Below are 10180 nucleotides of genomic sequence, written 5' to 3'. Positions count from 1 at the left end.
CTATAGTGCCATGCAGAGCCATATTAGAGCCTAAGGCAGAAGGAAAACTTCACAATACTTGCCCCATCTTTATTTAAATGTTAATATTTGGTGTATCATTCATTTCTGCATTAATTTTGACTTTAATATATTGCATTAAAATACTTATCTTGGTTATGAAGTTTTTTGGCACCCCGTTAGATTTTTGCAACCCTTCTCTAAGCCCTACCTCTTCATCTACCACATTATTTAGAGAAAGAAATGAAAAAAGACCATTGTATGTGCTTTCTCTTCCAGGAGGCACATTGTCTTCCAGATGCTTTCAGTCCCATAGGAATACAATCAATGGTTTGTTATAACAGAAAACAGTGTTGAGCAAAAACTCAGAAATACAGAGCTTATGTCCCATTTCTACTAGTTATGTAGTATAAATCCTTTTACTTTCTGTGCAGATTTCCTAAGATACCTATATCCCCAGTAGTCATAACACTCAGATAATTTAAAAGACATAGTTGCCATATGGCTTAAAAAATATTAGGAAATTTTATTGGCCACATAATATCTACCATATAAATGGATAAATAAAAATATTCCCAAAGATTTTAGAAGTACCAAATATCTGAATATTTTCTACATGCTTTTAAAGTCCACTTAATCCATCATCAAGCCATTTCACATAATGAAAATAGCAAGAGGAAAATTTTCTGGTGTTATTTCTCCAGCAACATTTTCTCCTTTCTATAACATGATTTTCAAAGCCACAGTACATTTACCATAATTTTTAAAGCACATGAGAGATATTAGTTTCTATGAGGAAAAATGGATATTTGAGATAAAATGATTTTGAAACACTTTTGAAATCCAGGTTTCCTTATCAAGATGGCTACCTTTGTCCCGTGGGCTCTAGTCTCTGCTAGGGCTTAGCTGTGAGGCTTGAGTCAGAAACAATGCAACCTGGAAGAAGGAAACACCTACATTGTTTCTCTAATGGTCTAGGAAAAATCTTGACTACTCAAAAAGAGAAATGAAAAAAGAAAAATGTCTCCCTTCTGCCTGAGATTGTGGGAGAAGAAAGGGTTCCATTTTGTCAGCAAAGCAGAAGATAATGCAGGTCTGCCCATCTTCCATATCCAGACCAAACTGCCAGAAGAAAGAGATGTGTTTGGAGATACTGAGGGAGCTACGGAATGCAGAAATGTCCCTGAAAGGAGATCACTGTGCTTGTCAGCCTAAGGCCAACCTGTAACAACCCCAGCCGATGTCTCCTGAAGCATGGCACTGTTAGAGGGAGGGCTTCTTTTTGGCTTTCCCAGTAAGGTGATTATCTGTCCTGGTTTTCACAGAACTACCCTAGTCTTAGCACTGAAATGTTCACTTGCAGGGAAATCCTTCAGGTCTGGGCAAACCAAGACAATTGGTCGCATACCTTCTGGACATAATGCAATATGAAGCATACAGCATCATCTACAAAATTTTTTTATTAGAAGGGTTCAAGCTACATGTTGTGTCATTCTACAGGACAATTGACCTGGTGTCTTTAAAAAGTCAGTGGTATAAGAAGAAAAGGAGAGGGATTCCTGGGTGGCTCTATCAATTAAGCATCTGCCTTCGGCTTGGGTCATCATCTCAGGGTCCTGGGATTGAGCCCTGCATCGGGCTCCTTGCTCAGCTGGGATCCTGCTTTTCCCTCTGCCTGCTACTCCCCTTGCTTGTGCTCTCTCTCAGAGAAACAAATAAACAAAATCTTTTTTTTAAATGAAGAAGAAAAGGAGAGATGCTTCTAAATTTTAAACTCACAAGCAAAACAAAATGTAATTGATGAACTTTGATTTGATCCCACTTTGAACAAATAGGAATACCCACTGAGGACAATCAGGGAATTTAAAAATAGAGTGAATAGTAGATCGCATTAAAATATCATGAATTTTAAGGTGTAATAGTTATACAAACAATATAACGGAAAATGTCCTGAGTTTTTTGAGATGCATTCAAAATATTTAGAGGTAAAATGTAATGATATTTGTGATTAACTTTAAAATACAACAGCCAGAAAAAAATTATAAAACCAACTTGGTAAAAGGCTAAATGATTATTAAGTATAGTTGATTAATAAATGGAGGTTATACTGTTTTCTTCTACTTTTTTCAATAATTTTGAAAAATTTTTTAACAGAAGACAAAAAAAAAAAAAAAACCCATACAGATTGTTCGAATAGGAGGAATGGCTTAAAACAGTTTACCTGTTTGTGTTTATTTGTTGTTTGTGTGTATCTGTGTTTGTTTTGTCACCACCTAGTGAGTGAAGGCTTATGAGAAAAATCTGTTACACAGAAAAATAGAGTGATTTATTTTGGGTGTACTGTGAGTTCTTTTGTAACTTAAAAAATTAATTCTTATGAAACTGAGGATGGATCAATAGATCCATAGATAAATAGAGATACCACTGAAACCCTTTGCTTTCTGAGATTCCCGCTTCTCTTAAGGAGGCAGAATCTCCTCCCAGCTTACTCTCTGATTCATTCTGCATCATTCACTCTCATCTATATTCCCTATAGAGACCTCAGGAGTTAGGATGTCCCTTGGGCACTTCAAACCCCATGAGTTTAAAATTGGATTCAACTTAATTATCTCTACTAATCAAATGCTGTTAATTGGTATGATGGTGTGTTAAATACCTAGCACAGTGTTTGAAACATAGTAGCTTCCTAATAAGTAGTAGCTGCAGCATTAGTATAATTATTGTTATTATTAATTAGCCCCCATGTTTTCTTCTATTTCCCTCCATAGTCAACTCATTGATTCTCCAGAATCCTGCCACGTATATCTCAGGCTATCTGTTCTCTTTTTACATTTTCACTGTCTTCACATGCTCATTAATTCTCACCTCTTATTTCTGATTATCTCCACCTCTATTTTACCTTGGATTAGCCCTCTATATTTTGCTTCATGCCATACTACTTAGTATCATGGTGAGATGGAGCTCAGCACAGCACCTAAGAGCTTGGGGTATAGGGGCGCCTGGGTGGCTCAGATGGTTAAGCGTCTGCCTTCAGCTCAGGTCATGATCTCCTGGAAGGAGCCCACATCATGCTCTTTGCTCAGTAGGGAGTCTGCTTCTCCCTCTCCATCTTTTCCCTTCTCCCTTTTTTCCTCTCCCCTCTGCTCATGCTTGTGCTCCTGCTCTCTCTCTCTCTGTCTCTCTCTGTCGAATGAATAAATAAAATCTTAAAAAAAAAAAAAAGCTTGGAGTATGGTGTTAAAGTGTCTCTGTTCAAATCCTGACCCTATTACATATTAGCCATATATTAAGCAAGTCATTTAACTACATTCTCATTCGCAGGGTGGTTATGCTAAGAGTGTTACTTCATACATTTGTGGTAAGAATTAAACTAAGTTATACATGTGTATCACCTAGAACAGGATCTAATACTTCGTAAGGGCTTTAAACAGTTTTCAAAAATAGAATTAATGGTTGGAATGCACCATGAAATGTTCATCCACTCTTTTAATTTTGTAAATTTACACAATTATTAACTATTTTAAAAATTCTCTTGTAACAACATTTCTTATGTTAGAATTACATGCTCAACTCACATCTTTAAGTTTTATAGGTTACAACAATTTACACATCTGCTAATGGTTTATAAGAATGTACATTTCAAAATAAATTTGCCAACTGAAAACTATTACTTATTTAATATTTACCAAATTAATAGACAAACATTTTATTGCTTAAATTTTAATTTCTTACATTCACAACAATTTGCATATATTGGAAAAATAATTTAGTGTTTATATAATTCAAATCCCTATTACAAATAAGAAACTAAGGCCCAGAAAGGTAAAGTTACTTGCCAAATATCACAGTCATTTAATGCTCAGTCTAGAGAGAACTCAGGTCTCCTTCCTTCTGATCTCCTCTGGGATTCTTTCTATGTCATGATGCTATTGTCAATTATATTTGAGTTTAATCATATTTATAGTCCTTACTTTATGCTGAGCATTTTCAGAGAAGAAAGGGACTATATTTCCTCTGAGTGCTTCCTTTCAAGTCATTAAATATTGAATGACTAAATAAGTATATGAATCACATGCCAAACAACACCAAAATAAATTATTAAGAAATATTGAAAAAGCCAAATTATTTTCAGTGTTCTTTATCATGTTCGTCACTGTGAAGTCACAGCATTGGTTTAAAGATGTGTAGGTCAGTTTTCTACAGAAAACCAAAACAGGCAGGAATATAATTTTAGATTAACCTGAAGGGAGGAGGAAATCTAAAATTAAGAGCTTTATTCCAAGAAACACAGCAAATGTGTCATGAGTATAGGTCAAACATCATAAAATAGGGCGAATGTGTTTTGGGATTTGGGTGGATTCCTTGTCCCAATTTAAATTATCATCGCATCTTGCTAGAACGTAATTGTTTTACTGGAAAATTGGGTTTAAGACCAACGTCAAATGTCCCTGATTTTTCCTCTCCTTAATGCAGATGAGTCACACAGACGTAGGATGAGCCCTTGAATCTATTTGCTATATGGGCACACTTACTTCATCATTCAGCCAGCATTTAGGGAATAGCCATTATGTGTAACAGAAACTGCACTAAACTCCAGAGATAAAACAGTGACCACATATACAATTTCCTTGCTTCAAGGAGTAGTACTCTAATGGAGAAAACTAACATCACACAAGCAGATAAACAAGAAGGCAAGGACAGTTTGATGGGATAAAGAGGAACTTGGGGGGCACCTGGGTGGCTCAGTTGGTTAAGTATCCAACTTTTGGTTTCAGCTCAGGTTATGATCTCAGGGTCCTGAGATTGAGCTCCACATAGGGCTCCATGCTCAGCACAGAGTCAGCTTGAGACTCTCTCCCTTTCCCTCTCCCTCCCTCTGCCCCTTCCCCCACTCGTGCTTGCTCTCTCTCTCAAATAACTAACTAAATAAAATATTTTAAAAAAGAGAGAGAGAGAGAAACTTGGGTGTAAGTGAAAGCAGGTAGAGTTGACGAGAAGACCTTTCTGCAGAGGTAATATTAGACTGAAATCATGTGCAAGGATACATTAACTACATAGAGGAGAAGCACAGGAGTGAAGGCCCAGGTGTGGCCAATAACCTGTCAGTTATTAAAAACGTCAACCCATTCAGTAAAGCTCGAGCTTAGCAAGTACCTGAAGAGTGAAGAGAGATGGTGCTACTAGTGAGCTTGGCAGAGGCCAGGTCAGGAGTCGGCATGCGAAGCTAAGGAGCTTGAATTTATTTGCTGACATTGAGAAGCTATAAATGAATTTTTAGGCGAATAAATGTTCAGACTTGCTATTTCCTATGGTCACCCAGCAGTCAAGCGGAGAATATATTGGAGGTGGAATCTGAAAGAGAAATAAGGAGGCAACTATGCTAATCCATTGAGGAAGTAGAAAGAATTAGACCTGAAAAATTGACAGGAGATCTGGAAAAGCTAGGGGAAGAGATTGAGACATTTGAAAACATCTTATATCTGTTTTATAGTAATTATTTTTTAATTAAAAAATTTAATTCCAGTATAATGAAGAGTGTTTTACTAATTTCAGGTGTACATATAGTGATTCAACAATTTTATACATTACTCAGGGCTCATCATGTTAAGTGCACTTGTATCCCCCTTCAATTATTTCAGCCATCTGCCCACCCACCTCCCCTCTAGTAACAAACTATCAGTTTGTTCTATTCAGTTAAGAGTCTGTTTTTATGTTTGTCTCTTTTTCTTTGCTTATTTGTTTTTTTCTTAAATTCCACACATGAGTGATATTATATGGTATTTGTCTTTCTCTGACTGACTTATTTCACTTAGCATTATGCCCTCTAGAATCATCCATGTTGTTGTTAATTGCAAGATTTCATTCATTCTTTTTTATGGCTGAATAATATTCCAGTGTGTGTGTGTGTCTGTGTGTCTGTGTGTCTGTGTGTCTGTGTCTGTGTCTGTGTCTGTGTATACACACACACTGCATCTTCCTTATCCATTCATCTATGGGTGGATACTTGGGTTGTTTACATATCTAAGCTATTGTAAATAATGCTGCAATAAACATAAGGATGCATATATCTTTTCAGATTAGTGTTTTTGTTTTCTTTGGGTGAATGCCCAGTAGTGGAATCATTAGATCGTATGGTAATTATTAATTTTCTGAGGAACCTCCATATTGTTTTCCACAGTGGCTGCACTAGTTTGCATTCCCACCAACAGTGAATGAGGGTTCCATTTTCTCCACATCCTTGCCATTACTTGTTTCTTGTGTTTTTTATTTTGGCCATTCTGACAGGTGTGAGGTGGTATCTCATTGTGGTTTTGATTTACATTTCCCTGATGATTAGTGATCATGAGTATCTTTTCATGTGTCTTTTGGCCATCTGTATGTCTTCTTTGAAGAAATGTCTAATCATGTCTTCTGCCCACTTTTAATTGGATTATTTGGGGGTTTTGTTGAGTTATATACATTCTTTATATATTTTGGATACTAACACTTTATCAGATACGTCATTTGCAAATATCTTTCAGATTCAATAGGTCATCTTTTAGTTTGGTTGACTGTTTTCTTTGCTATGCAAAATTTTTTATTTTGATGTAGTCCCAAAGGCTTATTTTTGCATTTGTTTCCCTTTGCTTGAGGAGACATATCTTGAAAAATTTGCTATGGCCAATGTCAGAGAAATTACTGCCTGTGCTCTGTTCTAGGATTTGTATGGTTTCAGGTCTCACATGTAGGTCTTCAATCCATTAAGAGTTCATTTTTGTGTATGGTGTGAAAAAGTTGTCCTTGACCATATACTTGTGGGTCTATCTCTTGGTTTTCTATTATGTTCTATTGATTCATGTGTCTATCTTTGTTCCAGTACTATATTGTTTTGATTACTACAACTTCGTAGAATATCTTGAAATCTGAGATTGTGATACTTCCAGTTTTGTTCTACTTTTTCAAGATTGCTTTGGCTAGTCAGAGTTTTTGAGGTTCCATACAAATTTTAGTATCGTTTGTCCTAGTTCTGGGAAAAAGGCTGTTGACATTTTGATAGGGAATGCTTTAAATGTGTAAATTCCTTTGGGTAGTACAGACTTTTTTTTTTTCTTTTTTGGCTGGGTACAGTATACTTTATTGAAGATGCATGACAAGATAGGGCTCCCCAAGCCCCTCCCCTTCTTCAGGGGGTCTGGGATGGAAACTGTGTAGAAGTTGGGCGATTCTCAGTGTATTGGGAGATGCGCTGAGGCAAGGACTCCCCAGCAGCTAAGGGCCTCTCTCTTCCTCTTGGTCTTATTGGGGCTGGCAGTCTAGGGTGCTCTTACTCCTTGGAGGCTTGTTGGTGCAGCCAAGTTCATTGCCATATTGGAAAATAAGCTTGATAAAGTGGTCACTGAGAGCAATGCCAGCCCCAACATCAAAGGTGGAAGAATGATGTCATTGTTAAAGTTGCAGGTTCTCAGAGTACCTCCATGATGTCAAAGTTGTCATGGATGACCTTGGCCAGAGGGGTCAACTAGTTGGTGGTTCAGGAAGCATTGCTGACAATCTTGAGGGAGTTGTCCTACTTCTCATGGTTTGTGCCCATCACAAACATGGGGGCATCAGCAAGAAGGAGAAGAGATGATGACTTTCTTGGCCCCATACTTCAAATGAGCCTCACCCTTCTTCATGGTGACGAAGACCACAGCGAACTCTACAACACACTCAGCACCAACATCACCCCATTTGATGTTGGCAGGATCTCACTCCTGGAAGACGGAGATGGGCTTTCCATTGATGACAAGTTTCCTGTTCTTAGCCTTGACTGTGCCATTGAATTTGCCAAGGGTGGAATCATACTGGAACATGTAGACCATGTAGTTGAGGTCAATGAAGTGAATGAGGGGTCACTGCAATAATAACCACTCTACCAGAATTAAAATAGCTCTGGTGACCAAGCATCCCATACGGCCAAATCTGTTTACCTTCACCATCATGTCTCGGGGACATGGCTGGCACTGCACCAGACGATACAGTTATCTGTTGAAAGGGAAGAGCAGAGAACCTGGGTAGTATAGACATTTTAACAATATTTGTTCTCCCAATCCATGAGCATGGAATATCTTTCTATTTGTTTGTGTCCTCTTTAATTTCTTTCATCAGCGTTTTGTAGGTTTCAGAGTACAGGTCTTTAACTTTGTTTGTTAAGTCTACTGCTGTATATTTTATTTTTGGTGCAGTTGTAAACAGAACTGTTTTCTTAGTTTCTCTTTCTGCTACTTCATTGTTAGTGTATAAAAATGTAGCAGATTTCTGTACATTGATTTTGCATCCTGTGACCTTACTGTATACATTTATCAGTTCTAAGAGTTGTGTGTGTGTGTGTGTGTGTGTGTGTGTGTGTAGTCTCTAGGGTTTTCCATATATAACAACTGCAAATAGTGAAAATTTTATTTTTTCCTTACTGATTTGGATACCTTTTATTTCTTTTTGTGTTGATTGCTGCGGTTAGGACTTCCAGTACTATGTTGAATAAAAATGGGGAGAGTGGACATCCTTGTCTTGTTCCTGATCCTAACAGAAAATCCTGAAGTTTTTTACCATTAAGTATGATGTTAGTTTTGGGTTGTTCATATATGGGCTTTATTATGTTGAGATATGTACCTTCTAAATCTACTTTGTTGAGAGTTTTTATCATAATGATGTTATTTGTCAAACGCTGTTTCTGCATCTATTCAAATGATCAGTGGCTTTTATCCTTCCTCTTGTTGATGTGATGTATAACGTTGATTGATTGACAAATATTGATCCACCCTTGTATCCCAGTAATAAATCCCACTTGATCATTGTGAATGATTTCTTAAATGTATTGTTGGATTCATCTTGCTAATATTTGTTGAGGATTTTTTCATCTATGTTCATTAGAGATAGTGGCCTGTAGTTGTTGTTGTTGTTGTTGTTGTTGTAGTGTATTTGTCTGGTTTTGGTATCAGGGTAATGCTGACCTCCCTCACAGAAAACTTCCAAATTTTGTTTCTTCTTTTATTTTTTGGAATAGTTTGAGAAGAATAAATATTAAATCTTCTTTAAATGTTTGATAGAATTCACCCGTGAAGCCATCTGGTCCTAGACTTTTATTTGTTGGGAGTTTTTGGATTACTAATTAAATTTAATAACTGGTAATAAGTCCATTCAAATTTTCTAATTTTCAATTTCGAAAAGGTTGTTTGTAGAAATTTATCCATTTTATCTAAGTTGTCCAATTTGTTGTCATGTAATTTTTCATAATATTCTCTTATAAGCCTTTGTATTTCTGTGGTGTTGGTTTTTCTTTCTCCTCTTTCATTTCTGATTTGGTTTATTTGAATTCTCTCTCTCTCTCTCTCTAATCTGGCTAAAGGTCTATCAATTTTGTTGATCTCAGAGAATGAGCTCCTGGTTTCATTGATCTGTTCTATTGTTTTTTTGGTTTCTGTTTCATGTATTTCTGCTCCAATCTTTATTATTTCCTTCCTTCTTCTGGCTTTGGGTTTTGTTTGTTCTTCTTTTTCCAGCTTCTTTAGGTGTAAGAGTAAGTTGTTTGAGATTCTTCTTGCTTCTTGAGGTAAGACTGTATTGCTATAAACTTCCCTCTTAGAATAGCTTTTGTTGCATCCCAAAGATTTTGGACCATTGTGTTTTTATTTTCATTTGTCTCCATGTATTTTTTTCAATTCCTCTTTGATTTCTTGGTTGACCCATTCATTGTTAAATAACATGTTATTTAACCTCCATGTATTTGTGGTCTTTCCATATTTTTTCTTGTGGTTGGCTTCTAGTTCAATAGCATTGTGATCAGAAAAGATGCATGGTATGACTTTGATCTTTTTAAATTTGTTGAGATACACATCATGGCCTAATATGTGATCTGTTCTGGAGAATGTTCCATATGCATTTGAAAAGAATGTGTATTCTGCTGTTTTAGGTGGAATGTTCTGAATATATGTTAGGACAATCTGGCCCAATGTGTCATTCAAAGCCACTGTTTCCTTATTGATTTTATTTTTTTTAATTTTTATTCATTATTTATTTATAGATAAATTTAAAAAAATACTTATTTATAAATATTTATACTTATATATAAATATTTATATTTAAATTTATTTATAAAGCTTGGTGGAGAGTTTTCATGTTGTACTCATTCTCACAAGTATCCCTGTATCCAGGCTGAGTGGGGTGA

The 10180-nt window shown here is 36.3% G+C and overlaps 1 pseudogene; it reads right to left on the bottom strand.

Moving 5' to 3' along the window:
- Nucleotides 1–7438: 7438 nt before the first annotated feature.
- On the bottom strand, nucleotides 7439–7955 carry LOC121100501 (annotated as a pseudogene).
- Between the last annotated feature and the right edge of the window lie 2225 nt (nucleotides 7956–10180).

The sequence above is a fragment of the Ursus maritimus genome, unplaced genomic scaffold, assembly GCF_017311325.1.
Source record: "Ursus maritimus isolate PB19 unplaced genomic scaffold, ASM1731132v1 scaffold_4, whole genome shotgun sequence".
NCBI lineage: Eukaryota > Metazoa > Chordata > Mammalia > Carnivora > Ursidae > Ursus > Ursus maritimus.
This window is presented reverse-complemented; position numbering and strand designations above follow the sequence as displayed.